Source organism: Nyctereutes procyonoides, unplaced genomic scaffold, assembly GCF_905146905.1.
Source record: "Nyctereutes procyonoides isolate TBG_1078 unplaced genomic scaffold, NYPRO_anot_genome, whole genome shotgun sequence".
In the NCBI taxonomy this organism is placed as follows: Eukaryota; Metazoa; Chordata; class Mammalia; order Carnivora; family Canidae; genus Nyctereutes; species Nyctereutes procyonoides.
In genome coordinates this window covers 99,254,969-99,275,930 of record NW_026575125.1, presented here as the reverse complement: position 1 = coordinate 99,275,930, position 20,962 = coordinate 99,254,969, and the positions used below count along the sequence as shown (strand labels likewise).

Below are 20,962 nucleotides of genomic sequence, written 5' to 3'. Positions count from 1 at the left end.
ACGTGGGTTCTGCAGGGTCCCTGCTCTCGTGGTCCCCGGGGGCGAGCGAGCCGTGAGGGGAAGGAGAGGCCGCGCGGGCCCCTGGCACGGCTCCCCCTGCCGTGCTGGCGACCGCGGCGGGCCGGGGGTGGAGGGGCGCTGTTTCCACCAAGACGCCTCGTCCCTCCCTCGCTCCCTCACCCACCCCGCCCGCCCGCCCGCGGTCCCTCCCGTCGGTCCCTCCCTCCGGCTCTTCCCTCCCTCCCGCCCTGCCTCCTTCGCGCCCGCCCTAGCCGCCGCCTGCGGGGACGTGTGTGTCTCTAGTGCAATTTCCCCTTTCGCTCGGGTGTCTCAGTGCAGGTCTCCGCTGGCTCGCGCCCCCTCCCCGGGCGCCCCCGCCGCCCCCTCCCTCGGCGTGGCCCTCCCCGGCGGCCACCCAGCTCCCCCCGCACTCCACCCCGCCCCCCGGAGTCGTTTTATCAGGGGCGCCGCCGTCTCACCTGGTATTTGCATCTCGCCCTCCAACTTGCCATTGGCGGCGCGACGTGTGGGAGAGCCCTGCGCCTCGCCCGCCCGGACCAGCCTGCCCCGGCGCCGAGGTGAGTCACGGGCGCAGGGCCGCGGGGGCAGGCGGGCAGGGAGGAAAGAGGGAGGGAAGGAGGGAGGGGGACGGTGGCCCCGGCGGCTGCGGGGACCGACCGGGCGCCGCGCTCAACTTCCACTTCTCCTTTCGCCGGCGCCGAGGTCCCGGCGCCACTGGCCCGGCCCTGCTTCCGAGGGGAGTAGGCGGGCTGGGGGGAAGGTGGGGGCCGCTGGGGACCCTCGGCTGGGCCCCTGGAGCGGGGAGGGGACTGCAGCGACTGACCCCAGCCCTGCAACCGAGCCCACCCGGCCTCAGGTACGTCGATGGCGCCGGTTCTTCGAGCTTTCGGGGACCTCGAAAAGTTTGCCTGAAGGCGGGATCGGGGACGCTGGGTCCCCGGAGTGTAGGGCTTGGGGGCCCAGGGAATGGTGGGAGAGCCGCGGCGTGTTGAGTCCCGCCCTTGCCTCGCCCCACCGCGTGTGTGTTGGGGAACCCGGGCTTCTGAGCCTGGGTTAGAAACGGAATCGAATTCCCAAGGCAGGGTGGGGGGCCGATTTTCCCGCGCCGCGGGCCCCGGGGGTTCCGTAGCGGGGCCGATCGTGACAGAAGGCCCCCTCAGCGCTCGGTGCTCCAGGGCGGGAGGTCAGACCGCGAAGCGCCAGGGCTGCCAGATTGATCGGGCGGCCCCCAGCGCCTCTGGGGCCAGGCGCCTTGGTAAAACACACACTCACTAGTGTAAAACACGCGCGCGCGCGGACGGACACACACACACACACACACACACACACACACTCCCCTATGACTTGAATAATTGGATTGCCAAAATAGAGACCTCTTGGCAGGGGCCAGAGTTTCCGTGTGAGCAAGACGCCAGCCTTCCCGCTCCCGCGTTCCCGCTCTCCCGGTTTCTCCCGCCTCTCGGTTCCCTCCTCTGCTGCAGGCAAGGGGATTGAGCGGCCACACAGCGCGGGGTGCCTTGCCGGCAGCGCTTTGCTTTGGGGAACTGCCCGGGCGGTGTCTGCTTTATGAATTTCTGGTGCCTCCACCGCGCCCTAACTCTGCTGTGCTTTCCTCTGGACTGTGTGTAGGGAAATAGACCTCCTCACCAGAGTCACCTCCTGACCCCTTGGTACCTCAAAACTGAGCCAGGTTCTCCCTGGCTGCTCCCCACCCCACCACACACACCCCAGCCTTGGGATTTGATGGCAGTTTGATTCCTGCCCCTCATCCCTGTGCCTGAGATTGAGGCCTGTCTGGTCCTGCAGCTTCTTCTGGTTAATGTTTGACAGTTCATTGTGGCTAATCATTTTAATTAGCTCTTAAAGTGGGGAGGAACAGTTAACCTTGGACTTCTCGATTTTGGCCTGGTGGGGCCTCAAATGGGAGGAGTGCAAGGGAGGTGGGGAGGTAGGAGCGGAAGTGAGGTCACCACCTCAGGGCCTGAGCCACCACTGCTTGGCCCCAACAGCTGGTGGGCACGCCCATCGGGGACTCACCCCCTGCAGGCTGACCCCTGGCCAGAGTGCCAGGTTGGAGAGGGGTGAAGGGAACAGATCTGGCTCTCCCCTTGGGGGAGACAGGACACTTTGGCACCAAAAATGGCCAGGGAACACGTATGCCCAATAAGAATGCAAATCCCTCCTTGCAGTTGGTTACACAGGGTTTTACCGGTTAGAAGGCGCTTTCTCAACCATTGATTCAGTGGACCCAGAGCGTAATGGGGGTGCTGTCTTGAGTTAAGTGAAAGGCTTCACTATCTTGGAGGACTGGTTATCCTAACCGATGTGGGGAAGAGGCTGCCTTGCATGTGGTAGTTTCTGGGACTGGGTTCTGTTCAAACCCCAGGATGTTTTTTCGGGGGGGGGGTGTTGAGCAGACTCCACGTTGCCACCCTCACCCAGCCTCTAACTGTGAGCCGAAGGAGTGGCTTGTTTGCAACTATGTCTGGCATTCCTCCCACTGCTCCACTGTTTGCTCGGTGGTTGCTCAGGAGCTGGCGCCCACCCCAGGACAAGGTGGGGGCCTGCAATCCACTCTCCCCCTGCCAAATGCTAAGTGGTAGCACGGTGGCTTCTGTCTTCTCTGTCCCATGTTGGGATCTAAAAATGAAGGTGCTGTGGTCTGTCATTCATACGCCTGACTGATAGACTATCCAAAATGCCCATAGCCTGCAAAGTTCAGGACTTTTGTCTCTGAAGAGGCCCAGCCAGGCACAGGCTGAGGGGATTGCTTGCCCAGGGAAACCCTGGCTCCTCAGCTTGGCCTTGGACCTTGCCACTCCCAACCCCAACTTCCATGCCTAGAGCCAGACTATCTGGGTCAAAAACCAGCTTTGTTATTTACTAGCGATGTGACCTCAGTCTGTTGTATGCCTTGGTTTACCCATCTGTCAAATGAGCCCTACCTCATAAGATTGCTGCAAAGATCAAATATATCGAGATACATAAGCTGCTTATTAGAACAGTGTATGGCACATAGTGAGCATGGACCAGCACTATAGTATTATCTAATACAGTGTCTAAAACTCAGATTCCACTCAGCAAACATTTGTGGAGAGCCAGTCCCCGTGGCAGGCATGGGTGAAGTGGCAGTGAGGAAATATGGTGGTGAAGAAGACTCCACATGCCTTCCAGGATTGTGTATAGCTTCTGCTGTAGGCCAGAGTTGGGGTGCAGGGCGTGGGAGGGAGCCAGGGACAGTGGCAAGGTCATATATAAATAACCATAATTCAAAGCCAGGCTGGAATACTTGAGCTAGTGTGGGGAACCAGGCATCCTAGGTCTCCTTGCCTGGGGACCCTGGCTGGGTCTTGGTCTGGTTGTACCCTCTGAACTGCTTTGGGAATTGGATGAATGATGGGGAAATGGAGACCTCCTTTCTTCATGGGCTGCAGGTGGCATGATTCGTTGGGTTCCAGGGCAGGATGCACATTTACTTAGCGCCATCCCCAAACACCCCTCTAGCCCTCTGCCATACCCCCACCACCTCCCGGAGGTCCTCTGCTGAGCTGGGAAGGGCTTCAGGCAGCCTTCTCCCCTCAAGCTTGGGCCTGACCCTAGCCTGGGCTTGGTTATCTCTCCAGGATTTCTAAACTGCAAAGAGGTTTCTGGCTTCACTGCCGATTTATTCCCTTTGTGGTTTTCAGACTGAAAACTAGTTCTGCAGGGGAGGAAGGAAACTCATCCGAAGTACCCAGAATCCCATGGGCACTTTCCTAGAGGTCAGGGGCTTTTCTCATCAACACCAACCTGCCTGCAAACCTCTGGCCGCTGAGCCTCGGATGGCCGGTAATAGTGGCCGCGCCAGTAATGCCCTATAGCTCCCGCCCCAGTGCTGGTTGCCAAGGAACTGCTGGTCGGGGTGCTCATGAGGGTTCTGACCTCACAGGGGCTGTTGAGTTTCAATTCAACAGCCATTTATTAACACCTACTGTGTGCCCAACCTGTGCTAGGCCTGGTGGAGGGGCTGAGCCAAGGAGGTGCTGGGGAAAGATGACTAAGATGCTGAAACAATCAGAGGCGAGGATGGGCAGCCAGGTCAGTGGCTGGTCAGGTGCTAATTGTGCTCCTCCAAGCAGGGGCCAGAGGCGGCCAGGGCTCTGAGGTCGGCATCTGGAGGAGGGAGGGAAAGCTTTGTGAGGGCCTAGGCAAGCTAGACCTTGGGGGTGGGGCGCGGGGGAGATTTGGCTGGGCCAAAAAGGGAGAAAAGAGGCCTTTCTCTGTCTTCCCTGGCCACAGACTGACCTTCGAAGGCTGGATAATTGTTTGGCAAATGCGTGTCACATAAAAGACCAGGTCAGTGAGCGTGGGTGGCTCAGGGCAGACCCCGATCTCCACTCCAGGAGATAGAAAGTGGCCGGCCCAGACCCCAGACGGGGAGCCGGGGGAGCCTGGCGGGTATTGATAAGACACAAAGGGTAGGCAGGCTTCCCTGCCACCCAAGCTGAGGGGATTTGATTTCGAGCTGCCCCCCACAACACACATACACACACACACACCACACACACACACACACACACACACACACGGACCCTGGGGGAGGTGGGTGGAGAGAGAGGAAGAGAGGTAGAAGGCACCAAAGGGACAGGAAAACTGACACACCAGTGCTGTTTGCAGCAGGCATGGGCTGGCCAGGTCCCACCTTTCCCTAGGGTGTTGGGATTTCTCTGGAAGTCAGGAGGCTTAGGTGGAGGATAGAGATTTTCATTTCCTCAGACAGCTGGGAACCCAAGAGTCTAGAGAGTCCCACATGTTTCTACCCAGACCACCCTGGCAAGGGCAAGGGATAGCTATACATTTCTTCTGCTGCTTTTGTGTCTCCCATGGCTGACTGTACAGGGGAACTTGGCTCTTTCTGGGTTTAACTGGAGCAGAACACCCAGACACACACATATCCTCCCCTCCCCCACATAACTTTTCCTCTCCCACTGCCCTCTTTCCCTGCCCCCTCCCCAGCACATTGCAACACCACTGGGACACACCAGAGAGTGCCCTGGCTTCTTGGCTGGGGAATCATGTCCTAAGGTGAGCTTTTTGGCAGAGACTCCAGCCTTCTATCGAGAAGGAGGTTCAGGGAAAGGTGTTTCACGCAGGAGGGTCTGCAAGGGAAAGTGCTGGAACATTTCTCAAACCAACGAGAAGAAAGGTTAAGCAGCTTGCCCAGGTTGAGCAAGCTATGCCTTAGATTCCCACCTTCTTGGAGGACCATTTTATTGTCCCAAAACTGGTACTTCCTGCTTCTTAGGCCAACTGCCCTTCCTGAAGCTTCCTTTCCTCTTCCAGTCTAACCTAATATCCTTCCAGAGAAGTGCGTTGTCTAGAAGTGGGGAAGAGCACAGTCTCTGTATGTTAATATTCCAGATCTACGGCTTAGTGACGGTGTGAGTGTGGGCTGGTCTCTTAAGCACCCTGGATCTAAGTGCCCACCCTCCAGGGTCACCATAAGGATTAAATGAGATAGTGCAGGGTCAGCACTCAGCATCGTGCCTGGCACATAGCTACTGCCCCCCAGGTGTTAGCTGTTATTATTCCTGTGGCTGTTGCTGCTGTCACTTCCCTTCGCACACCCTTGGCTTTGCTAACTCCAGGGATCATTTGGCAGGGCCTGCCATACTCATTCTCCAAACTGTGAGGGAGACTGTCCATCTCTTTCCGCTAACCCTTTGTTAAAGTCTGCTGTCACACAGGAGTAGGAGGGGATGTGTGTGTGTGTGTGTGTGTGTGTGTGTAATAGATAGTTTTTCTGAGTGGCAGGCAGTGGTGCTGTGAAGACCAAAAATCAAGTCCTTTTTTTAAAAAAAAGTTTTTTTAAAGATTAATTAATTAATTAATTAATTATTTTTTCATGAGAGACACAGACTGAGAGAGATACAGAGAGAGAAACAAAGACATAGGCAGAGGGAGAAGCAGGCTCCTCACAGGGAGCCCAATGCGGGACTCAATCCTGGATCCCAGGATCACGACCTGAGCCAAAGGCAGGTGCCCAACCGCTGAGCCACCCAGGCTTCCCCAAAAATCAAGTCCTTAATGTCTTTATTAACATTGCCATCTTTATTTCTTGGCCACTCTCATCTTGAGTATCACTTGCTGCAGGAATAGGGAGAAGTTAGTTCCTTTGAGAGAAGGCCTCCTGTTGCACCGCTGGCAAGAATTTAGCAACCATACGTCTGTTGTTATTACCCTGCTGGGTGTTGAATTCTGGGAGCCAACTGACCAACCACTCCTCACTTTCTCCCCCCTTTCACTAGAATTAGATGATGCATCCATTCTGGGCCAGTGCCCAGAGGTCTCCGGTTGGAGCTGGGGTACCTCATTTGCTTAGAAGAGCTCCCAGGGCCTGGGCACCATCCCCACTCCAGAGGCCTCCCAGAAGGTTCCTTGGAGGTTCCATCTGCTATCAGATGGATTTTGTGTTTGCCCAGGATAAACTGGATCACCCATGGACCACCTGGGAGCCACTTCACTCAGTCCCTTGGTCTCCGTACCTCAGGTTAGAACTACTAGGCCTTGGGGGGATGGGAGAGTGGGCAATTAGTCTTAACCTCCCCAAAGTCCCGATGACCTGATAGCAAGGAGGTACTTAGACATAGATTTAGGAGATAATCTGCCTTTTTTCCCATAATGCCCCCAGAGGATAAAAGAGGCTGGTTCAGCTCTGCTGATTCTGTGAGAATCCATGCCCAGAAAACCCCTATCTCATTACATTCAGTGACCACTTTCTTGATGCCACGCTGATCCAAAACAACAACAACAACAACAAACAACAAAAAACCACCACAGCAGGCCCAGCCCCCTGCTCTGAAGAATCTAAATCCAGTTCTAGAGCTGTAGTAATACACGTGCACTTAGCGTCATAGTGGGCTATTTGCATATTGTAATATGGTTGCCATTGTAATGATAATTAGCACCTCTATCACCATACCTAATTATCCTTTCTTTTTCGTGATTAAAGAGCAATGCAAGACTGTGTGGAATTAAGAGACTCTAGTCTCTTAGCAAGTTTGATGATGATATATTTTTATCTATATTCACTATACTGTTTATTAGAGTTCTAGGGCTTATTTACTACTCATTGTAATAGTTTGCATTTTCTAGGGTCTTCTATAATGGAATCATATACCATGTACTCTCTTTTTGTATGACTTCTTTCATTTGGCATGTTTAAGATCTGTCCATGTTGTTACATACATCCATGTTTCATTCCTTTTTATTACTAAGTAGCATTCCATTGTATGGAGATGCCATATGTTGTTTATTCATAGTGGATGGACATTTGGTGGCTTTCTCTCCCCATGTTTGGCCATTACAAACAAAGCTGTTATGAATATCTGAGTACAAATCTTTCCATAGCTCTTAGATGTCCTTTTCTCTTGGTTAAATACCTGGGAATGGAATGGTTGAATCATACAAGGGTTGTAGGTTCAGCTTTTTAAGAAACTGTCAAACTGTTTTTCCAAAGTGGTTGTACTATTTGACGTTCTCACCAGTCGTGTGTGTGCCTTCCAGTTGCTCCACGTCCTCACCAGCACTTGGAGAGTCTTTTTAATTTGAGCCCTCCTAATGGGTGTGCAATGGTATCTCATTGTGGTTTTAGTTTGTACTTCCCTAATTATGTACTTACTTGTCACCAATATATAGTCTTTGGTGAGATATCTGTTTAAATCTTTTGCCCATTTTAATATTGATTTGTGTATTTGTGTAGGGGCGCCTGGATGGCTCAGTGGTTGAGCATCTGCCTTTGTGATCCCAGGGGTCCTGGCATCAGGTCCCACATCGGGCTCCCCGCATGGAGCCTGCTTCTCCCCCTGCCTATATCTCTCTGCCTCTCTCTGTGTCTCTCATGAATGAATAAATATAATCTTTTTTTTAAAGATTTATTTATTTATTTATTTATTTATTTATTTATTTATTCATGAGAGACAGAGAGAAAGAGGCAGAGACACAGGCAGAGGAAGAAGCAGGCTCCACGCAGGGAGCCCGATGTGGGATTCCATCCCTGGTCTCCAGGATCTCACCCTGGGCTGAAGGCAGACGCTATACCGCTGAGCCACCCAGGATCCCAATAAATATAATATTTAAAAGTAAATAAATAAAATAAAATAAAATTGATTTGTTTTTCTTGTTGAGTTTTGAGAATTCTTTATATATTCTGGATACAAGACCTTTATCAGATAATACGTGCTTGGTAAAGGTTTTCTCTGAGTCTGTGGCTTGCCTTTTCATTCTCTTCATAGTATCTTTTGAAGAGCAGAGGTTTTATTTTTTTTTAGTTTATTTTAAAGACTTTATTTATTTATTCATGAGAGACACACAGAAAGGCAGAGACATAGGCAGAGGGAGAAGCAGGTTCCTCCTGAGGAGCCTAATGCAGGACTCAGTCCCAGACCCCAGGATCACAACCTGAGCCGAAGGCAGATGCTCAACCACTGAGCCACCCAGGCGCCCCAGAGCAGAAGGTGTTAATATCATTGAAGTCCAACTAATCAATTTTTACTTTTATGGATCATGCTTTTGGTGAGATCTCTAAGAACTCTTTCCTAGCCCTAGGTCACTACTACCTTCCTTATCTTAGGTTTTCTTTTATAATTTTTACATTTTTAGGCTTTACATTTTGGTCCTTGATCCATTTTAATTTTTCTATATATCAAGAGGTATGAATTCACATTCATGTTTTTGTTTTTACATATGGATATCCAATTATTCCAGTACCATTTGTTGGAAAAGCTATTGTTAGGCTACTGGAGTTGTCCTTATGAATGTGGGCTTATTTCTGGACTCTATATTCTGTTCTTTTTTTAAAGATTTTATTTATTTATTTGAGAGAGAGAGTGACCGAGAGAGCACAGGAGCAGGGGCAAAAGGAGAAGCAGACTCCCCTGCTGAGCAGGGAGCCTGACATGGAGCTCCATCCTAGCACTCTGGGATCATGACCTGAATTGAAGGCAAATGCTTAACTGACTGAGCCACCCAGGCACCCCTGTTCTTTTGGTTTTTTAAGATTTTATTTACTTATTCACTTCAGAGAGAGAGAAAGAGAGAGCAGGAGTGGGGGTGGAGGAGCAAAAGGAGAGGGAGAAGCAGGCTCTAATCCCAGGACTCTGGGATCCTGACCTTAGTAGAAAGCAGACACTTGACAGACTGAGCCACCCAGGTGCCCCTCTATATTCTGTTCTGCTGATCAGTCTGTTTATCTTTCCGCCAATGCCAATTTTTTTGATTACTGTAACTTTATTTTTTTGATTACTGTAACTTTATAATCATTTTTGAAATCAGGTGGTGCTAGCCCTCCAACTTTGTTATTTTTCAAAGTTGTTTTTGCTTATTTTAATTCTTTCACAATTCCATATGAATTTTAGAATGAAATTACCAATATCATTTTCTTTTAATACTCAAATTTATCCTATTTACAGTAATTGTTATAATGTATGTTTGACTGTGCTTTTGTGATCTTATTTTATAATAATGGGTGACCCTGACATAATTGTCATTTTATTTTATTTTTTTTCATAATTGTCATTTTAGAAGATGGTTAATCTTTTCATTGATATCCTTCAGCTAAAAAGTTCCATAAGTTTACAGACTTACGTATTTTTAAAAATATTCTATTTATTTATTTATTTATTTATTTATAGATTTATTTATTTATTTATTTATTTATTTATTTATTTATTTATGATACACACACACACAGAGGCAGAGACACAGGAGGAGGGAGAAGCAGGCTCCATGCTGGGAGCCTGACCCGGGACTCCAGGACAGTGCCCCGGGCCAAAGGCAGGCGCTAAACCGCTGAGCCACCCAGGGGTCCCCTACTTTTTTTATTCATGAGAGAAACAGAGAGGCCGAGACACAGGCAGAGGGAGAATCTGGCTCCCCTCAGGGAGCCTAACACAGGACTTGATCCCAGGACCCCAGGATCATGACCCAAGCCAAAAGCAGATGCTCAATCACTGAGCCACCCACGGGTCCCTACAGACTTATGTATTTGCAAAATAGGACCATTTATTATTTGCCCTTCATTTATAAACGTTTGGTGACTGGGTCCATGATTATCTGCTCTATTGGTCATTTTATAGACGCCAATCATATCCCTTTCCAACCTTTTCTGTCTGGATGACATAAGGCCTCTTTTTTAAAAAGCTTATCTTTGTATAATTACCCTCACACTCCATTCTTTTTTCTTTAAAGATTTATTTTTTTTTTCCAGAGAGAGAGCATGCAAGCCGAGCAGGGTGTAGAGGGAATGAGAATCCCAAGCAGACTCCCCACTGAGCATGTGGTTGGTCACAGAGCTTGATCATGACCCTAGCTAAAATCAAAAGTCAGAACTCCTAACCAACTGAGCCACCCAGGCACCCAACCCTGTTCTTCTGAATCATTTTAAGTCTTAGACCTGATCCAGAATCATGAAATCTTTCCAGAGAGTCCAGTGATCAGATCAGCACCTAATATTCCCAGGGTGGAAATGCTGTGGTTTTGTACAAAGAGAGATGACTTGATTGATCATCAACCACCTTCTCAATGCAGCTTGGAATAAATGACACTAGCTGGTATGTGTTTCCCCAAACAGAGACAGGGAGCAAGCGAAGATAAGTAATGTTTGTGGCTGGGTACCTTTGTCCCCCAACTTTATCCCTATCCTCGCTCTTAGATTGTAGCTCTCAGATCTGTCAGGACCTGGGGTCCCTATTCTAGAGATCTCACTTGGACAGAGACTTTGTGTGAACTTAATTCATGAATATCGAGACCTGTCTGTGCTAGAATCAGGAGAAGAAGAGCTAGGCCTTGGTCCCACGGATCTGCTTGCCTGTTGGGAAAACAAGATACATACATGAAATAAAGAGCAATTCAAGCCTGTGTGGCATTAAGAGATCATTTGGTCGAATTTGGGTTATGAGTGTTTAGAAAAGGGTGCTCCATAGGTATGCACTCTACTTATCAGGGTGCAACCAGCTCCATGGTTTTGGGGAACTTGGTTGGGATCTTGCTGGATGGGCATTATTTGATTAACCAAAACAGAGCAGCAAGGGCATGGCAGGCCTGAGAAACTCCGTGAATGAGCCTGGAATGTTCCCTCAGGGGACCATGAGGAGACCACTGGGCTTCAAGCCCAGGCTTGAGTTGAGAAATCATGGGAAACAAGGCTGAGTAGGTAGGGTGGGGTCAGACTGTGAAGGACCTTTGGAAACCAAGCAGATGAGTTTGGACTGTAAAGCTCTGCCGAGTACAGCTGGTAAGGCCACAGCCATAGATCTCAATATGTGCCCTGGGGTAGGAGTTGGTGCCAGCTCAAAGGCTGAGAGAGGAGCTAGGCAGAGGCAAGGCCAGGACTGGAAGTTCATCTTCCTCACACCCAGTTGAGTGGGCCTTCTGCTGCATCAGGCCTGGTTGTTAGCTTTTCGAAGCCTTTCACATCTGCTCCATGCAGCTTCCTAACAGGGACCACAGGCATGGGGAGTGGGTGGTGAAGGCCATATCGCTCCATAGCTAATGGTGTGAGGGGAGGCAGAACCACTGAAAAATACCCACCTGGCTCACCTGCCTACTGGCCTGCCCTACTCTTGCCCCAGAGTCATTCTTTAGGCTAAGGCAAGGTAGCTCCAGATGGCCTTTTTCAATGAAAATGTGTCAAGGAGGGAGGTGACATGACACATTAACCTAATATCACCCATAAACACATTAACACCACATGGTTTGTGCTTTTTCAGAGTGGTGGGAAAGTCATTCCTGGGGAGAGGGGATGGTGGCCTATGGAATCCCAACTGCTACTCGGGTCAGTCAGAAGAGCTCAGGAGCATGAAGTCTATAGTGGAGAGGGGGGCAGGAGGCCCAAGGCTGGGAGAGCCATGTGACTTGGCTTGCCTGTGGTTATAGGGCCCATTACTGACAAAATTGCCTTAGCAGAGTTTTTCCAAACTTTCCCACCTAAGTGCCCCCAACTATTGAATTATCTCCTAGAGGCCTAGAAGGACACAGTCTCAGACATTTCTTTGAAGTATGGCATTTTATTGTAAGTGTGAATGTTGCGCAGCCTATTGCCTAAATATATTTTAATTGATTTATCAGCAAACAACATGGAAGGTCCTGAAAGATGCCCTGGGTTTGGAGTGCGGCTTTGACTCCTGCTGTGTCACTTGGTCAGCTTTTAGCAAGCAGGCCCTGTCCCTCTGAGACCTGCTTATGGACAGGTCAGAACTTACACTTTCAGGATCTTTGCCCAAAGTGCTGAAAGACATGTCCATCACCTGCAGCGTGTTCATTTGCCTGCTGTCCTTATCCCAGTCCCCCTCCTTGGTTCAAACTTTTTTGTTGGAAAAATCTAAGCTCTTGTGTTCCCCTAGAGAAAATCATTGGACTTGCTCAGTGGTTAGCTCTGGCCTTATCTCAGCCTTTGGTGGGTGAACGGATCCCAGGATGGGATGGAGACTGTGGGCTCCTGAGACTCCGAAGTGGGTATGGATTGGCTGAGGCTGTGCCCACAGATTCCCCTAGCCTTCCCTCCTCCACCATGCTCAGCCTGTGGCCCCTCATTCTGTCCCACCTTTAGCATGGAGTGTTTACAGTACTCTCAGTTAGAAAAAAGAAAACCTGCCTGTATGTTCTCAGAGCCTAGCATCGCCCCTGCTCATCTCTTGGTGGCTGAGAATAGAAGAGCCGTCAAGGCTTCCAGGCCAAAGTTATCCTCAGTGACCCAAGGACCTCATTCCTGTCCTCATAGCCTGCAGATAGAGATAATGACAACATACAAAGACTGCATGCCCTCCTCCAGCTTGGGCAAAGTGGATTAAGAGCCATGAATATTCAGGTTTCACTCTGGCAGACAGTAAGCCTTCATCCACACCCCCTGCCTGCTAGAGGTGCAAGGGGGTTCCAGACATGAGTGCCTGGAGTGATGAAACCACAGCAGGTAGGGCCCTGGGCAGGCTGTCTGGGCTGGGTGGGGCGGGGCAGCCTGGCTGGGCGAGGCCCAGATTCCCCAGGCTGATAAGATGGCCTGTAAACACCCAGCAAGGGGAGGGGGCAGAGGGCAGGCCACCAGATGGCAGGAGAAGGGGGGAACCGGAGCCCAGGCCTAGCGGCAGGAAGTGGGGCTTGATGTGGAAATATCCTGTCCAGCAGGGGCTAGAGCTGTGGCCCTCAGCAATCACTCCCTCTACCAAGGAGGTGAGCTCAGCACGAGGTGGGGCTGCTGGGGCACCAGGCCAAGAACCCTGCTCCCCACATCTCCAGAGGACATGATCAGTGGGTCTCTATTATGGGTTTTTCTACCACCTAACGCTGCTGGGGGGGAAATCAGAACCAAGCTCCCCACCACCACCACACACGACTGCCACCACGGAGAAACCCAGCAGTGGAATTGTCTGAGAGAATCTGACTCTCACACTCTCACAGAAAAGTCCCGGTCATCACTATCAGTGAGGAGCATCAATTGGAACACCTAATTGTGTCCAGGACCTCCTGCAGCCCTTGGAGAAGAAGCACATATTTGACACGCCATTCTGTTGCATCTTGTAGTACTTTATAATTAGAACCTCTGAGGGTCAGAGCTTGCGGAGCCTTTCACGAGGGAGCATCGGATTCATTTGCTTTACTTTAAAGATGGGCACACTGGGATCCAGAGAGGGGCAGAGACTTGATGATGCCCGTGGCAGACCTAAATTAAAGCCCCTGGTCTACAGTATTTTCCACTGCCTACCCTGTTGCTTGAGGCCCAGCCACCAGCCCTCATGCCTGCAGCCGGCCTGCTTTGCACACTCGCTGAACCTCAGCATTTATCCTTGTTTAGGGTTGTGGGGAGGCTGACAGAAGGAAAGATCCTCAAAATCAGAAATCAGAAGTCTGGAGTCTGGCCTGAACTGCTCTGTCAACTTGCACATACATGGCCTTGAGTGAGTTGCTGCCTCTCTCTGGGCCTCATCGTTTGTTTGTTTGTTCTAAATAACATTTTAATTAGGGGCACCTGGGTGGCTCAGTGGGTTATAAGCCTCTGACTCTTGATTTTGGCTCAGATCGTGATCTCAGGGTTGTGAGTTCAAGCCCCACATTGGGCTCTGCGCTGGGCATGGAGCCTGCTTAAGATTCTTTCTCTTTCCTCCGCCCCTCCCCACCCCCAGCAATCTCTTTCAAAATAAAAAAATTAAAAAATAATAAATAACAGTTTAATTAGATTTAGTTCATTGCCATATAATTCAATTATATAATCTAAGTATACAATTCAGTGGCTTCAGTATATTCACAGAATTTTACTTCCATCACCACAATCCATTATAGAATATTGTCATCACCCCATAAAGAGACTCTCTACCCAATAGCAATCACTCTCCATTTTCTGCCAACCCCTGGGCCTCAGTTATGGAGAGATACTTGCTATAGATGTATTCTGGGGAGAAAACCCCAGCAATATTGATTACACAGATGGGGTAACCCAGTTTACCGGGAACTTAGATAGAAAGAGAACCTACCTTGAGAAGAATAGGGTGGGCCTGGTGATAAGTCCCTGACCATGGACCTGCTTGCCATCTATGAGGTGCTCAGGGCTGACTTGCCATAAATATTTGAATAAACATGTTAATCAAACACCCCGAGATAAGAACCTAGACTTATGTGTAAGCTGAGAGCAAGTGTATATTTATGGGGCAGGGCCATGACATGGCCACTCCAGGTCTGGATCCAGGAATTCTCTGGAAACAGTAGGCCCCTTGAGGTACAGGAATAGAGTCAGTGTCTTCATCATCAGAGCTGAAAGCCTCCTGCTCCACTTACCCTTCCCCCATACCTGGCCACAGGGGCTCAACTTGTCACCATTTTGGTGAAGACTTGGCCCAGAAAGTTAGGATTCACTTATTAGATGGAACTTTGGTTGAGGTTGGGAAGCTTTTGTTGAGGGGGCATCACAGAGGTTCTAAGGCTTCAAATTTGTGTGTTGTGAGCAAGTCCTGGCCTAGGGATCTGAGCAAATGGTCACCAGCATGGGACAGTGGGAAAGGCACAGACTTTGAGATCAAGGACATACAGCCTGGGTTTGAGTTCTGCCTCCATTCGTTTTCATTTTCTTTCTTTCTTTCTTTCTTTCTTTCTTTCTTTCTTTCTTTCTTTCTCTTTCTTTCTTTCTTTTTTGGACTAGGAGAATAATTTAGTTTTGTTTGGAGATATGGGCAGCTGCTGAGTCTCAGAACTTCTGGAGTTGTTTTTTTTTTTTTGGTGCTGGCAGCATTGCTGGCCTTAAGCACGTAGAAGAGCACAGTCTTGCTCAAGGGCTGGCACTCACCCACTGTGACCATGTCACTAATCTAGAGGTCCCTGAAACAGGGGACAGGTGTACAGACATGTTCTTGTGGCATCTCTTGAAGCGGTTGTACTTTCGGATGTGATGGGAGCAGTCTTGGTGGAGGACACTGGTCCTCTGCATCTTCATCTCCATCACCATGCCAGACAGAATCCGCCCTCCCATGGAGACATTGCTAGTAAAGGGGCATTTCCTGTCAGTAGAGGTGCCCTCAGGGGCCTCGTTGGGCGTCTTGAAGCCCAGAGTGATGATTTTGTAATATCGCGGGAGTGTCTTCTTGCCAGTTTCTCCAAGCAGGACCCTCTTCTTATCCTGAAAGACCATCAGCTGCCTTCGGTAGGCGCACTGTGTCCCAATGGCCGCCATCTTCCCCGCCACCTGAACAAAGAGGCTGCCTCCATTCTTGCCGGGCAGTGTGACTTTGGTCATGTTACCTAATCTTTTCTTAGCCTCACTTCTGCTGTTTTTAAAATGGAACTATTGAAATGGGATAATTATCAAAAGATATTTCACTAAAAATGAAGTTCAGAGGGCATAGCAGTTGGAAATAAACCGCAGTTCAAACCCTAGCTCTGCCACTGACTAGCTACTTTGTATGGATTTTGTAGAATTAAAGAAGATAGTCTCGGTGAAGTGCCTGGCACCACACGAACTCCACAGCTCATCCCCAATAAATGTAAATCCCTGCCACCTTCCCTATGCTTCACCCAGTCACTCTGTAATTTTTGCCATTTGGCCCCTTTCCCCAGATGCAGAGGGGACAACTTGAAGTGATATCAGAGGGCACACAAGAAAATCTTACCCACATTTAAACAATACCCACACCCCTCTGCTCCTCCCCCAGCAGGCCCATGGCAAGACCACAGTGGCCACACCCGCCATCCCAGGCCCAGCACCAGCTCAGATCAGTGCCAACCCTGCAAGCACTTGCCCCGAGCTGGCACTGATCTCAAGTGCTTCCACCCCCTCCACCCAGTCTCGATGCTCTTTCCAAACACGTGCCACCAGCTTTGAGTCGGGCTTGTAACCAAACCCTGGCTCTGGGTTTGCACTGCAGATGTAAGGAGGGGCTGGCAGAAGCCCAGATGCACATCCAGATGTTGTCTCCAAGGCTTCCTTGGCGTCCCCCATACCAGCTGTGAAGCAGTATTTACTCCAAAATGCAAGGGTGGAGAAGCAGGCTTGTGTGGCGCCCGATCACTGGGGCACTGGGTCCTATTTGCCCTGGTCGGGGGTCATGTAGGGAGAGAGGACAGGGAAAAGAGAGACTCTGTTCTCTTGACAGGAGGACTGGCTGGGCAGAGCTAAGTCACAAGAGGATGACTTCTCAGAACTGAGAGAGGTATCAAGACCATCTTCCCATCCATTTTTGTTGGCTCACTCAGTACCATTATGTCTTGGGGGTCCCCTTAACTTCTCTTACTGCTGCTTGGAGCTCAAGGAACAATATTACCACAGGGGGACCAAAGAGATTGTGTCTATCTACTACTGGGCCCCTGTCCCCAGCATCAAGGCTTCTAGAACCATTATCATGTACTTGTAACCTGTTCTCAGGAGGACTGGCAGCTAGGCAGAGGGCCAGGGCCTCGGGCTTCTACTGCTCCTCTGACCCATTGCCAAGGGAAGGCCCGGCAGATCTGGTTGCATGCCTACAGGTCCCTCACGGGCACATAGCCCCAGTGCTAGGAGCTCCACCTTGCAAGGGCAACTGGGAGGTATTTACAAGTGGAAGTCACCACACCAAATCAGTAGCAGCTATGGAATGTGATCGCTTCCTGTTCCATCACCCAGAAAATGCCGCTACCCTTGACCCACATGTACTATAATACTTTGTTCTCCATTGTTGTCTCTGGCCATTGGTGCTAGGGACAAAAGTATGCAAAACTGTGAAGTGGCATCGATTTCACTGTCACCTGCCCCGCCCAGTTAACCCTTGTTGTTAGCCTGCTTTCCCTGGGCTCTTGCTTCAGCTCACCCCTACATCCTAAGCCACTGGGGGCTGGTCCTCAGCCCAGGTGGACATTGACCTGAGCACAGAGTCCAGTCTTGCAACCAATCCTGAAAGGCCAGGCTCATTCTGTGCCCGCTCCCTCAAGACGACAGCTAGGCAAGGTGATAAACCCACTTCTCCTCAACCACTAGCAGGAGAGGGTTTGCCCAGACACCCTCCCGGTCCCCTCGCCCGCTGGCCCAAGCGGGCTGGCAGTGGAACTGCTGGGGCGTCCCCTTGTATAGACAGCTGTCTCCTAGGCCTTCCTGCTAGGGATCCTCCCCCGTCCCCCGCAGGGCCCCTCCTCCCCTCTCTTTGCACTCTCTGACCTGTGTGGGGCAGGGGCGGGGCAGGAGGGCCTGCAGGCCCTGGAGGGGAAACTACTGAAACCCCTGGGACAGGAAGTGGCAGAGAGGGGCTGTTTCCTCTGGCAGAGCAGGGGTGCAGTGAGAGCTGGCCTTCTCTCTTGCTTGACTGCCTGTCTGCCGTGGCCGGGTAGGCTGGGGAGAGCCACACACCCTTCTTCCCCTGGCTCCGCCCCCACCAAAAATGGATGCTCCTGGCCCACCGATCGGAGGGGTGGGGGGCTCCCAGAGGAAGCCATCTCCATTTTGACGGGAGAGGACTTCACAGAGAAGGGCAGACAGGTCAGCTAGAAGGGAAAGGTGGGGTGGGGCAGGTGGGTATGGGGTGAATCCCCCCCCACATACACACGCAGTAGTAGCGGAAAACCACAATTGGGCAGGGGAACCTTCTGTAAGCTCTTATTCAGAGAGAAGATGATCAGGACTGTGCTCAAAACTGCGTGAGTTGGACATGCAACAGATGGCTGACTCTGTAGGTCTAGGAAGGGACTTAGACCATCCAGCCCAAAACCCCTCACTGGGCAGTGGAGGAAACTGAGGCCCACGAAGCAGAAGCAACTTGCTCAAGGTCACACCGTGGGCTGAGCAGAGGCCAGGATTTTCTTTCTGATGAAAATCTGCCGAGTTTGTATTTGGTGTTCCACACCTCCTTCCTGGCGCCTCTGAGGGCTCTGTGACATTCTTCTCAGAAATGAACTTAATCAATCTATTCACCCTGGGGGTGGTGGTGGTGGTGAAGCCTTTAGTCCAGGAGCCAGTACACTTTTCCTGCCAATGGATACTAAATATTTTAGGCGTTATGGCCCCTACGAACTCTGTCACAACAACTCAACTTATAATGCAAAAGCAGCCACGGACAATCTGTAAAGGATGAGCATGCTGCATCCCAATAAAACTTTATTTATGGACACTGAAATTTGAACTTTGAATAATTCTCATGTGGCATGAAATATTATTCATCTGTTTATTTCTTTCCTAATCATTAAAAAATGTCAAAGCAATTCTTAGCTGATGGGCCATCCCAAACAGACGGTGGGCTAGATTTGGCATACAGGTCGTAGTTTGCCAATCAGTACTTTAGTCTAAGATGCTTAAAGTGTTGGGAGGAGGCGGGGGGAGAATATACTCGGTGGGGAGGAAGCAGGTAAGGCTGTGAAAAGGGGGCAATATTTGCTTCAGATCTTGCATACTGGGTGGGAATTGGAGCTGCAGAAATTTGAGGAAGGGAACAGCAGGCCTAAGGCATGGTGTGAGCAAAGGCATGGAGGTGGGGAAGTTGCTGCAAAAGTTAAATGTGTTCTGCACAGTGCAGCCTCATTGCTATTTGCCAGCCCTGGGTCTTTGGCTGCTGTCTGTTCTCACCAGAGAAAAGGGTTGGCTTTATTGAGGATGCCGAGAGACAATGAGGAGGGGAAGAAGAAAGGTCACCTGAGAGTCATAGCGACTGGTTGTGTGACCTTGGACAAGTCATTTATCCTCCCTCAGGGGTTTGGTGTCTGCAGTTGGATGATAGGATGGGTAGATGCCATGATCTTTCAGGTCCCTTTTAACTTTGATACCCTGGAACTCTGAGTCAGGAAGAGGCTTTGAGCAGTGGGGGTGGAGTGGGGGAGGAGGAACCCCAAGAGTTCATGGTGACATCAGAGCTGAAGCTGCCCTCCCCTCTGCCTGCATCCTAATAGGCTGTCTTTCTACCTCTGCTTGCACCCTCCCCTCTGTGCAACACTGGACTACCCTTTGCTTTTGCTGGCCTGGGAAGCAGCCGGGTCCCAAGGGTAGGTGGGTGGGGTAGGGTACGGGGCATTTGGAAGGGGCACCCAAGCAAGCAGCGAAACCAGCCCAGCCCCTGCCGTCTGAAGGAGTCCCAGATCTGAGCAAGGAGCCTCCGCATCAGTTTCTAGGACACGGGCTGGCACAGGCCTTGACAAAGAACACTGTCCCTTCAATCAAAGTTATCTGACTTAATATCCTGTTGGTGCCGAGTCAAAGATTACCCCAGCTTCTAAAAAACCCACTAATGAATTTAATTAGTCTCTGGTCAATGTTTCTATTACCCTCCCTCCCCCCACCAATGGAAGCAAGCAGGCCTTCCTGGGGGCAGGGGCGAGGTGTGTGCCATTTGAGGCCACCTTTCATTCATCACATGCTACTTTCTACCACAGTATTGTATCTGGGTTCCCAGCCTCACGGGGCCAGGCCTGCTCCTCTGGCCACTGAAGACTGAAGGCCTGTAGAGATCCTTCCTGCCTATGGGGTGTGTGCATCTGCGCGCGCGCGCGCGTGTGTGTGTGTGTGTGTGTGTGTGTGTAGCAAAATGACTCTCCAGGTCCTCTTTTTTCACCTGGGGTTTTCAAGATGATCCCAACTTCAGAATGTCCAAGGTGAGTTCATCTTCTTGCCATCTTTCCTGCCCCAATCACTTCTTATTTTTTTAACATTGTTTACAATAAGAACAAGCTCCACATCTCGGGGTCCCTATCACTACTGTATTGCCCTACACTCTGTCATTTTATTTCTTCAGGGTGGCTCTGGGCTTCACCTCCTGGGTTCCAGCTGCCTCATCACCAGGTCTCTTTCCATCTACTCCACCCCTACACTCAGACTGAATGGATCTGCCTAAAGAACTGCTTGCCTTAGGCCCCTCCCTTGCTCAAGAATCTCCAGGAACTCTCAGTAGCTGTCTATGTTAAGTTCAAGTTCCACCAACTGGTGGATCTTGGGCCTATGCACTTATCCCTCTGATTTCCCAGACCTCCCAGCCAGTCCGTCTTCCCCATAGCCAGGCTAGTTTCCTCTCTGTTCCATGAGGTTTGTGGTTGTCGGTTATGTCCTCCCTCACCTTCGGCTCACCCCATCATCTCCATGTCCCTGTCTTCCCGTCTGTCTAGGTAAAGATATACTGAATATTTGATGAGTGACTGTAGCCAAAACGACACAAATCAGATCAGGAAATTGAAAAAACATGTTTGGGACATAACAAAGAGTTTTCACCTACATTAACTCACTGGCTTTGCACGACAACCCTGTGAGCTAGGAAGGATGTCCCCATTTCACAGAGGCAAAAGGTGACCTAGCCAAACCTCAAGGCAAGGCTAGATTTTCTCACTGGGAGGCTCATGCCCTTATGGTCTGCAGGGACTTCTGGGGTCCCCTCCTAGACTGTATTGGCAGCCCACAGTACTGGGTTTCGGTAGCTGCTCTGGCCTAGGCTTTGCCTTCTTTCCTGTAATGTGTTCTCCTTGCAATTGGCTTGTCCTTCAC

General features: G+C 50.5%; 1 protein-coding gene across 2 annotated transcripts in view; it reads left to right on the top strand.

The window, feature by feature from the left end:
• Nucleotides 1-429: 429 nt before the first annotated feature.
• The window catches only part of ELF4 (E74 like ETS transcription factor 4), a 40,684-nt gene continuing 20,151 nt past the window's right edge, over nucleotides 430-20,962 (top strand). Inside the window, exon 1 of one of the 2 annotated variants that reach the window (XM_055338973.1) lies at nucleotides 430-578. The gene's annotated coding sequence lies outside the window, so the exon portion shown is untranslated. Of the gene's footprint in view, nucleotides 579-825; nucleotides 878-20,962 lie in introns of those variants that run through there. The other variant, XM_055338974.1, reaches the window with a different exon arrangement.